Source organism: Carcharodon carcharias, chromosome 9, assembly GCF_017639515.1.
Source record: "Carcharodon carcharias isolate sCarCar2 chromosome 9, sCarCar2.pri, whole genome shotgun sequence".
NCBI lineage: Eukaryota > Metazoa > Chordata > Chondrichthyes > Lamniformes > Lamnidae > Carcharodon > Carcharodon carcharias.
In genome coordinates, this window is record NC_054475.1 from 100,846,919 (window position 1) to 100,868,990 (window position 22,072).

Here is a 22,072-nt window from a genome sequence, read left to right on the forward strand (position 1 = left end):
AGAAGTTGCCTGTTTCAGTTCCCCTGTGTCTGTGGGAGTGTGCCTGTGTCTGGTCGACCCTGGGTTTGATTACATACCGATTAAGTAATAACCATGTTCTTGTTAATTGTAGATGCACATTCAAAATGGATGGATGTGTACGAAGTCAAATTGCCATATCGAACACAACTATCAAGAAGCTACGTCACTGTTTCAGCATACGTGGCCTACCTGAAATAGTCATTTCTGATAATGGTACAGCCTTTACCAGCATTTTCAGAAATTTATGGATCTGAATGGAATGTGACATGTTAAAACAGCTCTTCGGCATCCCTCATTGAATGGTCTAGTCGAGAGGGCAGTATAAACTTTTAAGTCTGGTATGAAAATATTATCAGAAGACACTCTGGAATCTCGACTTTCCTGGTTTCTCTTCAGTTATCGTACAATGCCAGATTCGACAATGAGTTCAACACTATCGAAGTTATTAATGAAACACCGTCTGCGTACATGTTTATACTCGGTGTTTCCAAATTTAGAGGGGAAGGTAGTACAGAATCAGAGTAACCAGAAATTTAACCATGAAAGACACAGTAAAGCTCGAACATTCAGTGTCAGCGATGCGGAATACATGTGAAATTTTGGCAGTGGACCCTGCTGGGCTCCAGGAGCCATTGTTTCAGAGACTGGTCCATTACCTCTCCAAGTACAAGTGGGAGATAGAATCGTCCATAAACATGTAGGTCACATCTGTGCTGGAGAGACATTCCAATATTTAATGGATCAAACTGTGACTAATGTTGAACTGCCAACTTCTCAGGTGTGTGATTGACCTAGAATAGACATTCCAGATGTTTCAGAAGAGTTGCCAAATCCTGAACTGCCTAGTTCCAATGATGTGCCTCACAGTGCAGCTCCAGATCCTGTCGATCTTGTTCAGGAACCTCCAGTGGCAGAGCTATGCTGCTGTAATATAAGAAGAGCACCTCAGACACTTGATTTATAATCACCTGAAATTGTATATATATTTGTTGGATTGTTTAAATGCTTTTCTGTAAAGAGTATTTGTAAAAAAACTAAAGGGAGAGGAAATGTAGTATCTGGCCATATAGACACTCCCTCCTGCCAATCAAGGGCCATGTGATGTACTGTGGGAGCTCTGTTCAGTAAGCTCTTAGAGTGGGCAATCCGTAGGGTGGAGCTTTTCTGACGAGAGATGTGGTCAAGCGTGCAAGCACTGAAAATGTCTCTTTAATAAACTTTAACTGTTTCTTGACAAAACCAGTCTGGTCCATTGAGTCAGCACAGATACCTTACCTCTCCAAAGAACTCTGGTCGTTCAGACCTTTTCCTCAAATGTCTAAATACCACGTGTCTTGATTCTGCAACGTCGATGACCAAATTGGTCACTGTGAATCCTGTCTTCAATGTATATTTTCGTGCAGGATTTAGAGAACAATATTTTCATGACTTTGTTAGTAGAGTATAATGGACAGGGAGAGCTATTTCTGGATCAAGAAAACAATTTTTAGTAAGAATGCACAAATGGATTTTGGCAGGAGAAAGCACTCATATGCAATTGCTCTATCACTACATGTTGATAACAATCATTAATCTTAATTGGAGTAAAATACTGCAGATTCTGCAGAGCTGAAATAAAAACAAGAAAATGCTTGAAAAACATTAGCAGGTCTGGTAGCAACAGTGGAGACAGAAACAGAGCAAAAGTTTTGAGTCCCGTATGACTCTTCTTCGGAACATAGTTTTGAAGTTCTGGGTTCTGAAGAAGAGTAATATTGAACTTGAAATGATAACTCTGTTTCTCTCTCCACAGATGCTACCAGACCTGTTGAGTTGTTCTAGCATTTCATGTTTTTAGTTCAGTCTTAGTAATCTTGCCACATGGGTAGGTATGTGTGTACGTATACATGTTTGTATATAATTGTGTAAGTAGAGGTGAGATAATATTAACATCCTCCACTTCAGGCACAGCTTTATTCCAAAGCTTAAGTACAGTTTAATCTAAATTGCTGAATCTAAAGCAAAACAATAACTTGTATTTATTCAGTGCCTTTAATACAGTCCCAAGGTACTTCACAGGAGCATTTTCAAACAAAATTTGATGCTGAGCCATAGAACAAAATTGCTAGAACAGGTGATCAAAAAATTGGTCAAAGAGTGTTTTAAGGAGTGTCTTAATGGAGAAGAGAAACCGAGAGAGGTGGAGAGGCTTAATGAGAGAATTCCAGAGTCTATGGCCCAGTCATATGAAGGCATGGTCACCAATGGTGGAATAATGACTATTGGGGATCTACAAGAGACCAGGAGTAGGATATCCAACATTACTGACTCATAAACAATAAATCTCAACGTATGGACAGTGTGTAACTTAGGGCTGAATCATCCCAGATTTGCACTAAGTGCGGTTGTGGATGGGATAAAGAACGTTTTACCCGCTGGCCGCAATGGCGGCTTTTCATGCTGTATCATCCCAATCCTACCTCATTAATCATACATTCCTAGGAATCATGCCATCACCTCACTGCTTCATCATGCTGAACACCACATTTAAAGTGCAGCCACGCACACACGCTTAGTGCTTCCAGTCCATGACTGCTGCAAAGAAGACATAGCCCCAAAAGGCAAGAAAACTGCAGACCCCCGGTTTAATGATGCACCTCTTGAGCCTTTCGGAAGCAGTGGAGGCCCACTGTGATGTCCTCTACTCCTGCTCTAGCTTCAGGATGGGCAGCAACACCACTAATCCAGCATGAGAGGTGGTGGTCAGCGCCAACAACCTACAAAAGGGGATAGCCACTCAGTTCCGAAAGAGGTTGAATTATCTCCTCTGTTCCGCCAGGGTAAGTCACCCTTCTCATCACTCTCAACTCACACACTCACAAACCCATCACGCATCCACAGGGATCTCATTAACTGCCAATTAAAGGGTTATCACTAATCACTCTCTCATACACACACTGTCATTGTCCTCATCCCAACCATGGGACCACTTAACATGCATACGTGCCAGGCATACTCATCATCTGGCCTGGCAGGTGTCCTGCTTATATACTCTCTCCACCTCTATTTATGCAGGACAAGCTGGCACACAACAAGAGGGAGAGGTGGCAGGCTGGTGGAGGAATGTCTGAAATCAAGGTCCTCGTGCACTTTGAAAACAGAGCCATTCAGCTGGCCAGCGAGGATTTGGCCCATTCCTGTGCTGACAGTAAGGTTGGTGGTGCTCCACCAAGTGAGGATCCAGCAGTGCAAAATCCATCTGACAACCATGCCGTGAGTGATGTGTCCTGTTCCACAGTTCCCTGCCATGCACTAATTATCTCTCCTTGCTTTCACAGGCACATCTAGGAAACAGCCAATGGAGTCCACGACCCAGAGCCTCCAATCAAGCCCTGAAGAAACCTCTGAAGAGGAATCTGAAGACACCTTCATTGATGACCCAACACAGTGCTCGCCCACACCCTCCACCAGCGCAGACACACTGCGTGGGACTCGGTGGGACATAGCTTTAGAGTAGCCTCGGGGTCACAATATGGTGAACATATTGCACTGTCTGATCCAGAGCAGGTGACAGGACTTCCCAGGAGTCCGGTGCTCAGAGGACTGCTGGAGGCCAGAAACCTGCTGAGTCCGAGTCAGATGAGGAGCCTCTGGACTCGGTCATAGTTGCTGGAGCTGCAAAGACAAGCTCAGGAACATCAGGAAGGGAGGTCTGCTGCATTCCTCAGATTGCAAAGCATGATGGTGGAGTCTGTCCGCCTTCAGGCTGAGGTGATAGCGTCGGCATGCCAAAGCACTGAGGTCTAAACCGGTAGGATGGCGGCTGCCTTGGTGACCCTGCTGCGTGGGATGAACTCCATCGCTGATGCTATATTTGGCCTCCAGCAGCGTATACACAAGGGAGGTGTGGGGCAGCTCAATCTCACTCTAGCTACCCTTTCTCCTCAAGGTTCTCAGCCAGGGGCCTTTTGGTACCCATAGGGAGGAGGACCAGCAGCTTGACACCCCAGGGCCATCCACCCAGGTGACTCCAGGAGTGTCTGGCCAACTTGGAACCCCTCTTCCTGTGACCCCAGCAGCTCCAGCTCCTCAGACTGAGGAGGGTGCTACTGACACACAACAAGATACCCAAAAGCCGACCAGGGCCTTCCTGGTCTCAGCCCTTCAGACGACGCCTGCAAGGTCATCTCAGACAGGGCACAGCAGTCAGCAGGCTGCCTTCACTTTCGCTGTGGATGTTTGGGGAGCACCAAGATGTAGCGGCAGGGTTAGGAAAGTTTAAGAAGATGTAGTTGCACAGCCTGGGCATGGATGTTAATCGCTTGTACATACTGTTCACTATTGTAAATAAACTCCCAAGAATGTCTCCCTACCTATGGCTCCTTGTTCTGATGAGCAGTGTTCGTGTCACTCAGATGTGAAACCTTGGTTCCTGCACAAGATAAGGCAGGTGTCTCAGTCCAGGGCCTCTCCCCTGTGATTTGTGCAGCCTTCAGACCAAATGGGTGGTTCGGCCTCACACTCACTGGATATATCACTGATACCTGCACCTCGATGGTACTTGTTGTTGCAGCCAGAATATTGTGGGCAGGCATCACAGAGTTCCACCATTCTCCCTGTGTGCTCTCAGCACCTTTAAGGCGGGGCTGGCCTCCATCTCTTCAGCATCTGTGACCAGTGCGACTGTGATCAGGTGCTGAGGACTGACAAAGGCTCAGGTGTATTTAAAGTTTCATGGCTGTGTCTCATGATATGACCCTGAACACAGAGCATAAGAGAGCTGCCCTCGGCCAGACAGGAGCCAAACATTCTCAGAGACTATGTGAAGATCTATGGAGTGTTCTCACTGCATGTCATCAGCATCCTGCTGCATGCTGTGCTCTACTCAGGTGCGGGCATTCTCCTAATCCACACTGAAAGGCTGCACTGTTAACTTGAACCATGGGGGACTGGTCCAAACCTGAATAATGACATTACAAGGGGCTGTGAGCGCCTCCACCAGTGACTGCTCCACTGTGACCTTTAGCAAGGAGATTGTACAACATGCCCAGTCATCCAACTACTTTGCAGTCCACTAAAATGCTCATTAGTTTGCAGTCTGTGCCCAAGGGGTGAAAGCTCTAGAGCACTTGGTGGCAATTTCATGTCTCTGCATTGCTGAGTGGACAGATAAGCTACAGACCTGGCCCTGCGCATGTCAGTTTGGCTGTGCCTGAACTGTCTCAGCTGCAGAAGAATGGTCACCTTATACAAGGCTTCGCTTCCCCACTTCCCAGCCCCCACTCCACATGTGCTTGTGCACCACCATCAGTCGCAGTGCAGCCCATGCGCACACCCCAACTTGCCTCAACTGCAGGGCAGCCCTTGCCTCCCACCACGCACCTCAACCCTGAAGTCCAACAGGTGGTCTTTGTGAATGCTGCACAATGTTACTGTGCGCTCACCTCCGAGTTCCCCTCAAAGTGCAGCCCACCAAGTGCACGCCTTATATATTCTGTACGTGCTCGATGATCCAGCATAGGGAGATGACTCCGGCGGGATGGGCTTATCATGATATGCAGATGTATGAAAATGAGGTTTCCGACATCTGACGGTGGGAAACATGGCCCGCTATTGACGGGCAGAGTGGGCGACTGGAAATTGGTTTCACGACATCGTGAAGCTGATTTTTGGCCTTCTCGCCATATTGTCTACTCACATCACCAAACACACCCGATGCCTGCGGGCACGGAAAATTCCACCCTTGGACTGTTATTGAGAATAGGGACAAAATCTACTGTCAGGAAGATAAAATAATTCTCATAATGTTATTGGAATTTATTGTAAAATAGTGGTATCTGTGTCTGTATGTGTATGTGTGTGCGTGTGAGACTTAATTGGATTAAAGGCAGCTGCTCTGAAGGCTTTGATGTAAACATGGTAAACATGGAGGAAATTTAGAAAGTAATCTAAAAGGATATTTGCATTTTGAAATAAACCAGTCTAGATTGTTTTCAAAGGAAAGGTGAAATGTGTCACCTAGCCAGGTGAATTTTAGAAGCAGCGTGTTTATTTTTCCCAAAGATTACTGGTAAAGCTTAGTGCTATGAGAGATTTTTATTATCAGAAAGATAAAGTCCAAAGACATAGCGAGACAATTGCAATTTGCATTCAAAAAGGAAAATATGTATAAAGGAGCGAAAGCTGTGTGTAAGGATAGGCATTTTTAAGGTCTAACAAGTGTGAAAAGCCTTCAGCACTAATGTCTCAAGCTTCTATTTCAAAGAACTGATGTTAAGAAAACTCACTTTGAATTTGATTGGTTCAGGGTATTGTGTCTCACTTTGCCTGGGTCTTTTAAAATCTATGTGTTTTACTGTTTCCTTAACAAAAGTGTAAGTGGGAGTCAGGTTAAGTAGGGGATTTAGAAGTTATTATAATAGTAATTTATATATCTATGTATGTGCTTAAAATCATTTCTCTTATTAACAAATGTTTAATCTAGTTTTGTAAAAACCTATAAGGCCTGGTGCTATTATTTCTACTGAATTCAAGGCACGTATCTTGAAATGTATACAAATTGCGAAATAAGTAGTGGCAGTTGTTTCAAGTTTCCCTTTGGGATTTGAACAACTCAACATTTACCATCAGCTGTGCCATAATGCTACAAAGTAACTTCAGGGTAAGTCCCATTGTGCTGGAAACATGCCAACATGATGCCTGTTTTCAATAAGATAACCCTTGTAACCACAAATACATTAGCATTAAATAAACAATTGGCAAAATAATAAAATTGGGTCAACCTTAAGGATTACCAGTATGTAAATAACTTAGTAAACAGCTGTCATCATAGTTTCAGAAGGGGGGGGGGCAGTATCCTGATTGACTAATCTCCTTGACTTTTTTGAGGCGATGGCACCCTAAATAAATATTATAACGCTCTTTGTTGTGGAGCACCACCATTTTCAGAAAATGTTTAATATTAACATTCTGCATCAAAGACCCCTGAACAAGATTAAAGAATTGGGTGCCGAGGGTAAAATTTGCAGGTGGATAATAAACTGTTTGAAAGAGAGCACGTGTCAAGTAAAATGTTGCACTTTCTCAGCTCAACTAGGGCTCACGATAGGAATGAAGGGCAGTACAGGGTTTGAGTTGAGGTGTACCGGCCTCTAGTTTAGTGTAAATGGGCTCCTCCAGGTGAAGGGTCCGGGCAAGGATGGTGTGATAGAGTTGGCTGAGGGGAGGCCTGAGTAACCTCCAACTAAATAGTGAGCAGGCACTCGATTTTCTGATTGCACAGGTAGGCAGGTGGCAGAAATGCATGCCTAATGCTGTTGATATCTACTTATTTTAACTGGGTATCTGCCACTGAAGCTGAAAAATCCTGCTCAATGTTGAGTGGAGAATCCCAGCAGAGGAGTAAAAAACTGAACTTGCAAATATTGGCAGAAGCTGACCAGATGGTAGAATAGAGAACACAGCATCAAATGCCACCTTGGCAGCTGACACAGTAAGTAAGGAATGGACATGGTAGTCTGGAGCAAATTATCTTAAGCTTTTGGAAGTATCAAGAGGAACAGCAGTGTCATGGCAGCCAAGTTGTGTTATGCAGTTCAGTGGAGCAACACAATCCAGGTGATAGAAGAGTTCAGAGAGTACAGGAAATCAGAGCTGAATGAAATGTGTCCCCTTTCTAATGACATATTTTATAAAGTGCTAAGTAAAGGGACTGTTCTTCCCAGAACATGACATTGCATTGATATTTGTCCTACTGCCTGTATAGAGATGTGCCTAATGACTGAGGTATATATTCTGCTGCCTGTGGCATTTTGCACTGAACTTCAACTCTTACTGCAGTGCAGAAGTAACTAAAAGAACAGTTATTGAGTAGTGCATAATATACAATAAGAAATTGATGTGGCAGTGTGGAGGTAAGTGCAACAATCATGTGACTGCATGAGAACTGTATGTTGAAATACAGTTTGACTACATGACTACTGGTACTCCTAGCAGAATCACGACAGATGCAATGAGCTGAATGGCTTTCCATTCAATGTGAACTTCCATATATCTATGGTTCTATCTATATGGGATGACAATATGACTGTACACAGCTCTATGGAGTGACTGCAAACCTGGCTCATAGAATCAATAGAATGGAGTTGATTTTGAACTGCACTGCAGATGATCACGTTCTCTCTGAATCAGTTTCAACATAAAGTAAATCCCATACATTGGTTAAAGTACCAGGAAGAATGTTTAATTCAACATAGTTATAGTGTCTAAAGTTAATGTTAGTTTCAGATCCAAATTCAATTAAAGATTTTGGACTGAGTTGGTTGATTTTAGGAGGATGAAGTCTGAGCATTGCAGTTGGCTTGTGCACAATTAGGCTGAAGTACATTTCACCTTCCAGTGACTCTTACTGGAGAATGCTTATGAGAATATTGGGTGATAATGGTTTTGAACTTAACTCAGAATCAAAGAATGGCCATGTGGAATGGGGTACTGACTAACTGACTGAAGGTATCCATGAATTGTATCACAGCAAATGTCACTGTCTTTAAGGGAGAAAAGGAGGAAGAAGTAACAAAGCTCTACAATCTATTGAGCTTCAGCAGACTGCAAGAGAATGTGGCACTTTTGTTCTTAGGGTTTTCACACTCTGCCCTCAGTTGCAATATGTGTCTCAGCCAATCGCCAGTTAGTTCCTTACCAAGCTGAAAGTTGGAGATGTGGTAGAATCACATATTTTACACAGATAGAGCAGGATCTTAAAAGAAACTAATACATTTCCAAGGATTATTAGAAATTTTATGTAATGATGATAAAATATTAAAGGCCTGTGTTTTGGTTTTTGAACTACTTTGAAGTGCAGTGTTGGGATCATACAGCTGATCATTAAGAGACAGTGTTATTGTAAAACTTCTACTAGGAGTTCATTCGCTCGAAGATCAAATAATTAAACTTGTTTGCTATATTAATCTAGTAAAATAACTCAGCTATTACACTAATTAACTCTGTTTCATGGCAGAATTTTACACCACGCTGCAGTGCCTGCTGCAGTGCCTGCCCCAGCCCCTCCCCCCAGCACCCCACCCCCCCCAGTTAAAAAGTCAATGGGGAGCCCAGCCATGGGAAAAATGGCTGCCCTGCTGTCAATTAACAACCGATTGGCCATTAATAAGCTGGAGGTGGGATTTATGCCCCTCACAGACAGGAAATCCCACCTCAGAGAGCTGCTTGCCAATCGATGGCCAGCAGTTCTGCAGTCCCAGCAGCATCAGGCAAGAGCAGTAGCTGCTGCTGGGACAACAGACAGCCCCCAATGAAGATTACTGCTGGAGTTGGACACCAAGGTAATTGGGGTGGGATTTCACTGGGGTCAGGCTGGCAGGCCCTGGCGAGGAGGGGTGGGGGGTGGCTTTGAGAGGCCAGGGTGAGGGTAAAGGGGGAAGTGCACTTTAGGGGGGCTGCCTCCCATGGGAACAGGGTCCTGTAAAGGAGGTTCCTCCCCTCCTTGCCTGACAAGTTAAAGCTGCCTGGCTACTCGCATTACATGGTCCTCCCCTCTGCCGTGGGTAAGATAGTGGTTGGAGAAGGATGAGGCCCTGAAGTGGCTACCTAAGGGCCTGAATAGGTCCAAGGATGGGCGGGAACCTGCTGCTTCTGCCACCCCCTATAAAATTTCATACAGGTTGGGGACGGGCTGGCCACCTGCTGGATTTTACGAAAATTCAAACCCACCGGTGGGGGAACATAAATTCCAGCTGAAAGACCTTGTCAACATATCCTTCATCTTGATGATATTTAGTTAAGGCTGAAAAAATTAATAAAAAACTGATTGGAAGTTTAGCTACATTAAGGTTATTGAAAATAGTGTTAAATGTTAAATAAGCAAGCATGTGCAGAAGATGTCAGATTATGTACCCGGAGACCATGGGTGGAATTTAATAAGATGAGCACGACTCCTGATAACAGGACAGGATGTGGGCATTAAGTTGCTCATGTATCGAGAGCTGCAACATGCAAAACCACAATACAAATTTTAAGTGTATGCAGTGGGCATGTGTCTCAGAATCACAGAATTATTGTGCAGAAGAGGCCCTTCGGCCCACTGAGTCTGCACTGACATGTGAGAAACACCTGACCTACCTACCTAATTCCATTTACCAACTCTTGGCCCATAGTCTTGAATGTTATGACGTGCCAAGTGCTCATCCAGGTACTTTTTAAAGGATGTGAGGCAATCCACCTCCACCACCCTCCCAGGCAATGCGTTCCAGACTGTCACCACCCTCTAGGTAAAATAGTTTTTCCTCACATCCCCACTAAACCTCCTGCCCCTCACCTTGAACTTATGCCCCCTTGTGACTGACCCTTCAACTAAGGGGAACAGCTGCTCCCTATCCACTCTGTCCATGCCCCTCATGATCTTGTACACCTCGATCAGGTCGCCCCTCATCTTATTAAATTCCACCCATGGTCTCCGGGTACATAATCTGACATCTTCTGCACATGCTTGCTTATTTAACATTTAACCCTATTTTCAATAACCTTAATGTAGCTAAACTTCCAATCGGTTTTTTTATTAATTTTTTCAGCCTTAACTAAATATCATCAAGATGAAGGATCTGTTGACAAAGTCTATCGGCTGGAATTTATGTTCCCCCACTGGTGGGTTTGAATTTTCGTAAAATCCAGCAGGTGGCCAGCCCGTCCCCAACCTGTATGAAATTTTATAGGGGGTGGCAGAAGCAGCAGGTTCCCGCCCATCCTTGGACCTGTTCAGGCCCTTAGGTAGCCACTTCAGGGCCTCATCCTTCTCCAACCACTATCTTACCCACGGCAGGGGGGAGGACCATGTAATGCGAGTAGCCAGGCAGCTTTAGCTTGTCAGGCAAGGAGGGGAGGAACCTGTTCCAACGAAAACATCCAAGTCTATCCAACCTCTCTTCATAACTTAAATGTTTCATCCCAGGCAACATCCTGGTGAATCTCCTCTGCATCCCCTCCAGTGCAATCAGACCCTTCCTATAATTTGGCGACCAGAATTGCACACAGTACTCCAGCTGTGATCTCACCAAGGTCCTATATAACTCTAACATGACCTCTCTACTTTTGTAATCTATGCCTCGATTGATAAAGGCAAGTATCCCATATGACTTTTTCACCATCCCACTAAAACGCCCCTCCGCCTTCAGAGATTTATGGATACTCCAAGGTCCCTTTGTTCCTCAGAACTTCCTAGTGTCATGCTGTTCATTGAATACTTTCTTGTCAAATTACTCCTTCCAAAGTGTATCGTCTCACAGTTTTCAGGGTTCAATTCCATCTGCCATTTGCCATTTGACCATCACGTCTATATCTTTCTGTAGCCCAAGACACTCAACATCACTGTTAACCACCCTGCCAAACATCGTGTCATCCGCAAATTTACTAATCCTACCCCCCACATAGTCATCTATGTCGTTTATATAAATAACAAGTAATAGGGGACCCAGCACAGATCCCTGTGGTGCACCACTGGACACTGGCTTCCAGTCACTAAAGCATCCTTCTGTCATTACCCTCTGCCTCCTACAACTAAGCCAATTTTGAATCCACCTTATCAAATTACCCTGTATCCCATGTGCATTGCCTTATTTATAAGTCTCCCATGTGGGACCTTGTCAAAGGCTTTGCTGAAATCCATATAAACTACATCAACTGCACCACCCTCATCTACACACCTGGTCACCTCCTCAAAAAATTCAATCAAATTTGTTAGGCATGACCTCCCTCTGACAAAGCTATGCTGACTATCCCTGATCAAACCTTGCCTCTCCAAGTGGAGATAGATACTCTCCTTCACAACTTTCTCTAATAGTTTTCCTACCACTGACGTGAGACTCACTGGCCTGTAGTTCCCTGGCTTATCTCTACAACACTTCTTAAACAGCGGAATCACATTAGCTGATCTCCAGTCCTCTGGCACCTCCCCCATGGCCAGAGAGGAATTAAAAATTTGTGTCAGAGCCCCTACGATCTCCTCCCTTGCCTCCCTCAGCAGTCTGGGACACAAATCATCTGGACCTGGAGATTTGTCCACTTTTAAGCCTGCCAACACCTCCAATACTTGCCACTCACTATATCAATCTGCTTAAGAACCTCGCAGTCTCTCTCCCAGAGTTCGATACCTTCATCCTCATTCTTTTGGGTGAAGATGGATGTGAAGTATTCATTTAATACTCTAGCAATGTCCTCTGGCTACACCCATAGATTTCCCCCTCGGTTCCTTATGGGCCCTAATCTTTCCCTGGTCATCCTCTTCCCATTGATATACTTCTAGAATATCTTGGGATTTTCCCTACTTTTACCAGCCAGAGCTTTCTCATATCCCCTCTTTGTTCTCCGAATTGCTTTCTTAAGATCCACCCTGCACTTTCTGTACTCCATTAATGCCTCTGCTGATTTGCTTCCCTTCTACCTGCTAAAAGCCTCTTTTCCTTCTCATCGTAACCTGAATACCTCTGGTCATCCATGGTTCTCTGGGCTTGTCACTCCTTCCTATCACCCTAGACGGAACATGTTGAGCCTGTACCCTCCCCATTTCCTTTTTGAACACTCCCCACTGTTCCTCTGTAGATTTCCTCACAAGTAACTGTTCCTTAGTGCATGCAGAAGGCCACACATTCCACATGTCTTGCTAGATTTGGGTGTTCTAGTGGATACGTCAACAATTGGGGATCTGCTTAGGACCTGTAAGCGTCATCGACCTGTGAGGGTCACTCCATACATATGTTCATCCTTGAGTAGCTCTCTGATGCTGTATGCTTTGGGCTTGTCTAGCAGATCTTTCTGGAATGCTTCCATGGGAATGGATGTGATCACAACTTGACAATTCTGTCCGCTAGTTCTGCGTCTGCAAAATCACAGTACGTACCCTTTCATATACATCTGCTGATGAAGTTGTCTATGGATTCTGTAGGCTGTGTGTATGTGCTCTGCTCAAAATCAAATGTGAAACTAAGACTGGATCGCATGACACACATCCCTTTTAGTGATGTCATGCTGCTATCCCTTAAAGGCATATTACAACACCTTATAGGCTGGAACCTGGCTCCCTTCTGACACCTCCTCCCCCCCTTGCCCCCAAATGCCAGTGCCTTGCTATTGCTTCAGGAGCCAAGCACAAGGCTCACCCTGTTGCTAACCCAACCAATGCACCATTTCAGGACCCAAGAACCACACTCTCCACCTCACTTCATCCTTTCTGCTTTCTTCCCTGATAATGTCCGCTGTATTGCTGAGTTAGACAGAGACAAAACCTCACCTCAGATTCAAATGTTGTAAAACCTTGCGTTGTGCACACCATTTTTAAGTTATCGGGAAACAGGAGGCCCCAAGTTTCCTGTTCGCCCACTGCCTTAAATCTTTAATTTAGGACTAAATTTGGTGTGAGTCCCAATTAATGAGTATCCATGCTATGTGGAATGCTATTTCGATCCCAAGACAGTGAATGAACAGAAATATATTTCCAAGTCAGGATGGTGTGCGGCTTGGAGGGGAGCTTGTAGGTGCATTTACTACCCTATGGACCAAAGGTTTCTGCAATCTGGTGACACGTTGGCTGCTCCACCGATGACATGCCACCCACTTTATCTCATGAACTCAACTGTACATTGGGAAACCGAGACTTCAGCTCCTACCCAATTAAGTCCCCCTGCCAGCCATATTTCCCACTCTTACAAGCTCCATTAAGTGCCACCCCACAGACGGTAACCATCTCCCCTTGGCATTAAATGATATTACCTGAATTCCCCATTATCAACATCCTGGGAGTTGTCATTGACCAGAAAATGAACTGACCAGCCATATAAATAGTGTAGCTGCAAGAGCAGGTAAGGAGCTGGGAATCCTGCATCGAATAACTTGCCTCCTGACTCCCCAAAGCCTGTTCACCATCTACAAGACACAAGTCAGGAGTGTGATGGAATACACGCCGCTTGCCAGGATAAGCGTGGCTCCAACAACACTCTAGAAGCGTGATACCATGCAGGACAAAGCAGCCTGTTTGATTGACACCTCATCCACCACCTTAAACACTTAGTCCCTCCACCACCAATGCACAGTGGCAGCAGTATATACCATCTACAAGATGCACAGCATCTGCCACCCAGAAGGTAGCTACATTTGTCACACTTAATAATACATTTCCTTTGCTTTCCAGTCCCATTTCACTCCAAGTGATTTTGCTAAAATTCCAGAATTGAGGTCTTCAAACAAACTCCTTGGCAGACAAAGAAAATTTTATTTTGTGCGAGTAACATTAGTAAAACTTTACGATGTAGGGAGCCTTTTTCACATGAGGAAGAGTCAGAGTACCAAGATGTCACATGATTTCTATGACTCCAAGTCATAAACAGCTTAATCCTGAAGGATTTCCTTTCCCTTGAGGAGAAATGGAATGAAGATAATTTTATTTTCTGACTATAGGTTGCAGTTTAAATGAGGATTTTGCTGCTGAAACCTATTGTGAGATGCAGCCTGTATCATACAATTATTCAATGGTTAAGCCTTAATGTTATAATAGACAATAAAATATCTCTGCAACCATGTGCAGTATTTTACATTCGGTGTATTCCTGACATGCCGGAACGTAAAATGGTGCACAGTGGTGTCGGGCGTGCGTCCTGACGTCATCACAAACTCGCACGATATTTCGTTTGGTGAGTGCGCAATGGAGTCGGCTGCGCACCTGCCCGTAATTGAAAGGCCTATTAAGGCCATTAACAAGGTACTTAATCTGAATTTTACACTGCCTGTCCAACCTTACGGTTGGTGGGCAGGCGAAAAGGCCAAGCGGCCTTTACGTTTTTTAGAAAACCTCATCCACGAGCAGGATGAGGTTTCATAAAGCTATTACAAATTAAATAAAAACTTTATTATGAAAATAAAAACATGTCCCATCTCATGTGACACAATCACATAAGGGGACATGTTTTATTAAATTTTTAATGTCCTTATCTCTTTTTTAAAAAAAGTTTCAATCTCCCTGAGGCAGCTCTGTGCCTCGGGGAAATTGAAGCGCTCTTTCGTGCGCATGCGCGAGCTGTGCACTAGACTCAACTCTCCCTCCTCCCCCGCCCACACAGGTAGCACTCAGTACTACCGTTCACGATCCACGCAGGGTGGGCTTTAATTAGCCCGCCCGCGTGAAATCACGGTGCGGAGGTGATCGTGCACGGCGATCGGCTCCCTGACCGTCCCCGCCCGCTCCCACCGAGTCTGCCCAATGACATGAATCCCTGCGTGGATCGTGAGTGGTAGTGCTGACTGCTACCTGTGTGGGCGGGGGAGGAGGGAGAGTTGAGTCTAGTGCACAGCTCGCGCATGCGCACGAAAGAGCGCTTCAATTTCCCTGAGGCACGGAGAAACATTTTTTAAAAAAAGAGATAAGGACATTAAAAATTTAATAAAACATGTCCCCTTATGTGATTGTGTCACATGAGATGAGAAATGTTTTGTTTTCAAAATAAAGGTTTTATTTCATTAGTATTAGCTTTAGGAATCCGAATCCCACTCATGGATGAGGTTTCCTAAAAAATGTAAAGGCCGCTTGGCCTTTTCGCCTGCCCGCCAACCGTAAGGTTGGACGGGCAGCATAAAATTCAGCTTAATTACCTTGTTAATGGCCTTAATAGGCCTTTCAATTATTGGCGGGGAAAAAAACGGACTCTGGCGCACGCCTGTCGAGCGAAATATCGCGTGAGTTCATGATGACGTTGGGGTGCACGCCCTACGTCTTAGTGTGTCATTTTGCGTTCCAGTTTGTCGGGTGCCGAATGTAAAATTCTGCCTCTGGTAACTTTTACCTTACAGTGAAAATCCAGTGTGTTAACAGTGCCAAAACAGCTCTCAAAAATAGCTACTGATCACAATGTAGTCACTGATATGAAATGCAGACCTTATGTATTGACTTCCTAACAGGAAATACTATCATGACATTGTCACAAGCTGATGCTGAACATAGTTCTGAAGCTATCACATCCCAACATAAAATGTAATTCTGAGGCAATCACACCCTGACAAACTATACAGTCCTGATGTTTGTCACATGCTAACAAATGATGCCATCCTGACAGTCAAATTGAAATGCAATGCAATCTGGATGTAACCAAATTGGGTCAGATTTCGTTACTAAAATAATGATGAGGCCAATGGCACTTGCTTTTATTTAGATGTATAAACTACAGCAACTTTAAGCGAGGAGATGTCCAGCTAAATGCCAAAGTTTCAAAGTTGCTGTCCGAGCTTTATGGGAACTCCACTTAGTGGCCTGCCTCACCACTGATGTGCATTGAATGCCTTGAAGTTCCTGACATCGCTGTTTCTTCACTGTCACTGGATCAAAATCCTGGATCTCCATCCCTAAAAGCCTGGCTGCACCTGCATCAGATGGACTGCAGCAGTTTGAGAAGGCAGTTCACCACCACATCCTAAAGGACAATTAGGGATGGGCAACAAATGCGGCCTAGCCAGCTTGTCCACATCCCATGGAAGAATTTTATTTCAAAAATTGCCCTGTAGATAAGAACTAAATTTTCTGCAGGATGGTGGAAGAAAATAGTTGCATTTATATAGTACTCTTCATGATCACCAGATAACCCAAAGCACTTTGAAGTACAAAGCACTTTGAATATACAATGAAGTGCTGTTGAAGAGCAGTCACTGTTGCAATGTAGGAAACAGGGCAGCCAATTTATGTACAGCAAGCTCCCACAAACAGCAATGTTATAATTACCAGGTAATCTGATTTTGTGATGTTAAGGGCGGGATTTTCCGGCCTTGCCCGCCACTGGGATCGTCCAGTCCCATTGAAACTAAATGGACTTTTGGCTGGACCACTGAATCTCCTGTCGTGGGTCCCGCCATGACAGGACTGGAAAATCCCGGCCTAAGTCTTTTCTCACAATTGTAACAACACATTCAATAAGGTGATAATTGTTAAATACTACCAATTAACCTTATTGGCATTTAAAATTAACTACCATAAGTATGCATTTTTATTGCTTAAGGAATTAATTGTTGTTGGAGACTTTAGAAATATCTAATCTAAAATTTTAGTTTTATCTCTTTTCTCTCTCTCAATTGGATCTTTTGTTCCCTCCCTCTATTTTTCTTTATGTACCTGATTTGTCATTGAACTCAGTCACTCTAATTGACTCTTCCTTCTCAGTCATTCTGTTGCAATTTCTCAGTACCTCAATCTAATTGGCTAAGGAGATACACAATTGCTTGCTCTGTTCATTCAGGTTCCAGAAGCCTGTTTCTCTAACTGTGCCTTTATCAGCTTACACTTTCAGCAACTTAGTGAACAAAAGCGTTTACAGCTGAAAGATTTAGGGGCAAGTCTAATGAATGGGAGATGGAGTAGATTCCCCACTAAAACAAAACCTGGCCCAAAATGAAGTGCAGTGCAATCCAGATGCAGTCGCAGCCTGGCGTGCAAAACAGTCCTGATGCAATTAAACCATGAACATGCAATGGACTTCTGATGAGATATGACAATGGATGTGGTGCTGATGGAATTGCACAGTAATGCTGCACTACATATTTCAATTGATGATTTATAACTGCATCCACCCTGCATTCTGTCTTTAATAAAATAAGATTGTAAGAATGCAATATTGATTTGCAGGATACAATGATTGCTTTTTTTCCAAGAAAATCACCCAATGATTATTTTTTGGATTCACTTTTTTCTTGTGGTGTATCTTGAGTGTCAGAAATCCCTACAGAGCTCATTATACCCAAACCCTGCACTCTTAAAAGGGCTTAAGGTCTAAAGCAGCCTGTTCTGAAATGATCAGTATTAAAGTCAATGATCCTCTGCTGCACCAAATTAGATTGCCTGATTAAATCCCACAAAAAAGGGAAATATTTTAAAAAGCATAATTGTATGTGACATTGTGAACCTCCTCACTGGTAATTGAGAACATTCTGCAGCTCAATTCAACCTGTTCTCCATAACAATATGGAGTGGAAACTGCACCAAAAAAAGTGCAATTCCTCAAAGTTGTTAACAGAGCAAAAGGAAATTGTTCCTGTCCTCTTGAGAAAGACATAAAAATTGTGTCCACTTGGAAAAAAAATAGATATCCCATCCCCATGTCAAATGGATGGTCACAGAAACCAGTTTTGTCTTTTAAGATACAGATTATAGACATGGAAATCCTACTCTCAGAGACACAAACCGTGGTCCCCTGACCCTTCCAAAAAATCATATAAACCAGGGTCGTCCCTCTCACCTAAAGAAACAGTCACATTCTCCACCTATAAAAAAATAGAAACGGCATTCTCCTTCCGGGTAGAACCCTACAGCACAGAGCGAGGTCATTTGGCTTATCATGCCTGGGCTAGTTCTTTGAATGAGATGTCCAATTTAACCCAACACCTTTCCCCAGTAACCCTGCAAATTAATCCTCTTTATGTAAACGTTCAATTGCCTTGGAATGTTTCAATGAAATCTGTTTGCACCACCATTTCAGACAGTATGTTTCAGACCTTAACAACCCTCTGAATGAAGAAATTGCTCCTCATTTCTCCTCTTGTTCTTTTGCCAATTATTTTTAATCTTATGATCTCTGGTTGCCATTCCACTTGCCAGTGGAACCAGTTTCTCCCTATTTATTCTTTCAAAAATCTCTCCCCATTATGGAAGCTTCTCATCTCTGGTATCACTCTCGTAAACCTCATTTGTTCCCTTGCCAAGGCTTTGACAGCCTTCCTAAAGTACATACACTGTTGGGGTATACACAGAAAATGTTCATTGCTCTGCATTATAAACAAAAAAATTGTGAAGTAGTCTTAACCCAGCTCAGATTCATTTCAACTAGGAATCTTTTATTCCATCAGCTTGGATTGAGTTGGAAATAAGGCCTGGAAGTTAAAGAACATTTTTCTAATCTACTTCCAAAACTGAGAATATACTGTCACTTACACAGTTCTGGTTCCTTCCCAATCCTATATTTTCAGAGTAGCAATGTAGAGTTCACTGGCCAGCAGAGTGCTAGTTATTTATTTTTGTATAGCCTCAAAAACCATTATCAGGAATGTTCCATTAGTATTGTGTTCGATCATGATCTGAGCTTAAAATCCCGCACCTCTTCACCACCAGATTTGCTTAGTTCTATCACATAGCCTGCCTCTGCCCCCTGGGTCAAAATCCTGGAACTCCTTCCCTAACAGCACTGTGGCTGTACCTACACTACATAGACTGCAGCAGTTTAAGAAGCCAGATCACCACTACCTTCTCAAGGGCAATTAGGAATGGGCAATAATGCTGGCCTAACCAGCGAAGCCCACATCCCTTGAATGAATAAAAAAAACTTAGCCCTTCATCTCCAAAATTCTTGTCCATGTATTTGTTGCATCCAGTTTCAATTACTCCAAGGCTTTCCTTATTGTTCTATTGTCCTTACTCTACAAATTCTGACTTATCCAAGATTGTTGCCTGCATCCTGATTCACTCTAAGTATTCCTTGCCCATCATGGCAAATTTACATTGGCTGCTTATTCCCCGACATCTCCAATTTAATACCTTACCCTCATGTTCAGGCCTCGCACCTATAAAGTAAAAACAAAACACGCTGGAAATACTCAGCAAATCAGGCAACATCTGTGGAGAGAGAGAAATGGAGTTAATGGTTCAGGGGTGTGACCTTTCATCAGAACTGAGAAAAGTTTCAACAAAGGTCTGAGATAGTGTGGAGGGCAGGACAGATTAAATGACAATAGGTTTCAAAGATAAAACAAAAGGGATTGTTAATCGGACAGATAAAGAAGCAACAGATGCGTCTAGATAAGGTGCAAATAGCAGGATAGCAGTTCACCTTTGTACATTTGTACCTCTGCCTTTTTATGCTCTTCAGTTCATTGACTCTCACCTCCTGCACATTCCTTCTTCCTTCACCCTATCATTTGTGGCAAAGATTTCATTCATTTCATTCATCTTTGCTGTCTGAAAATCCCTCCCTAAATTCTGCCACCTCTCTATTTCTCTGTCTTGCTTTTAAGAACTTTGACGAACTCCCAGCTTTTTAAAATTAGTCCTCCATCACCTCTTCTGATTTCTATTCCAGGGCTTGGGGCACTATCCATTCATTGTTCTCTCTTAGTCCTCTATGAAGCACCTTGTGCTGTCTGGCATGCTAAAGCTACTACATACCACACATTTTATGGATCTCCCTCTCCAGATCTTTGCCCCAGTTCCAGAGGACCAATCGATCCAGAAACTGAACTGAGGCCAACTCTCAACATATCACATTTCCCTGTTAGTGTGACAGTATTTGCTGACTGAAACCAGCATCTTTTAGTAGCATCAGCCATGATCTCCCAATACTCGGACATGCATGTGTCAATCACCAGCTTGGGGTTGGAAATTTGTGCAAGCCTTTGGAGTTTTCACTCACGCAGATGAGTGAATTGATGCAAAGAAATGTTTCAACCTGACAACCTGGCAATGAAGAAAGGTTTTGTTTTCCCTTAATTTGGGAGCAAGCCTATCCTCCTGGTAACAGGGCACAATTCTTACTGTTCTACTGTGATAGTTTCTGGGCAGTAATAGGTTGTAATGTCGATGAACTATGGGTCCAATATCCTGGGCATATGGGAATTTCCTTTAAGGAGATAATTCCCAAAAGTTACATGTTTTTTCTTACACAGGTTTCTACTTTAACAGTGGGATTTGAATGTGGGAAAAATTGAGTGTGGTTAAAAAAGCTCTGACTGAAATGAGCTACAAACTCTTTAAAAGCCCTGTCTTTTAAAGGTTAAAGCTTCCTAGATTGTTATCATATGCAATCCTGGTGCTGAACAAGAAATACAATGAGCAATATTCTCCTAACAGCTGATTAGTCAATTTCCCCTTTTATGTGCTTTCCCAAAACAAGTGATTTGCTTCTGAGTGGCGGCAGTTGGAGAGAATTGGTGTGATATAATCTTTTATATTTCTTTCCTTCTGTTCGCAAATATCAATATTTAACATTGACAATTGGTGCTTGCGGACAAAATCCAGCAAAGGATTTAAACCTCCTAAGCTGTCCCCAGGGTGCCTCAGAATGGACAATGTAGATCATGCACACACACACATTTGTGATGCACAGCTCTCAGACTTTTGAACAGCTATGAAGCATCCACCCCTTGTTGGAAAGAGCTGTTTCCAAACCTTAACTCAAGTTTGAGCTGATCTTTCAGTAAATTTGTGAAATCCTTAATCTCACCTCCCAGTCCCCCTTAATGCAGCTCTCTCTGGCTCTGCTGGGCTTCTCTTTTTGATATTATTATTGAACACAACTGTTAATGTTGAATTCAGATTGTGTCTGTGTGGGTGCCATGACAGTGTCAGGTACACACATTCTGGCCACTCCAAAATTATTGCAAACAAAGTACTCTAGATGTATTTCGCTGATATTGGAGATCTTGAGTGTGCACGGCTGCCATTGAGATATTTAATTTTAAAAAATTTGGCAGGAGTGACAGTAGAGTGTGTGAAAGGGAACAAGGTGATAGAGAAAGGAAGAAGTAAGGCTACTTTCCATCAGATATTGCTGTATATTGATCGGGGTGTGAACCATCCTTGTCTCTGGAGGCCAAATATGGTTCTCCTTATAGTCACCCTGGCTAGGATCATATCTAATTCAATATGGAATCTGGGACCTTCTGACCTTTACTTTTTAATTGCACAGCAAGAGAAAGCAAGAGATTTCTATAGAGACACTGTTATCTCAGCATCCATAGTAAGAATAAAAAACCTCTACTAAATCTATTTGTTTTAGATGGTTTTCACATCAAAATGAATTCTGAGATGGTTTACATGACAAGTATTAGCATCCCAGGTCCCACATGTCAACTTTTGCTAACTAGAACCAGCCTGTGTCTCATTGCATCACTTATCAACCTGTGCTTGAACCATTTTTGAGTTTCCATTGTTTCCCTCCTGTGCCAACTTAAAGTTCATGTTAAGTTTTGGCTAAGTCAGAAGGTTGGCATGTATGGACCAGGTATTTTCCTACTTCTATCCTGCTTTCTCAGCTGTTGCTTTGAT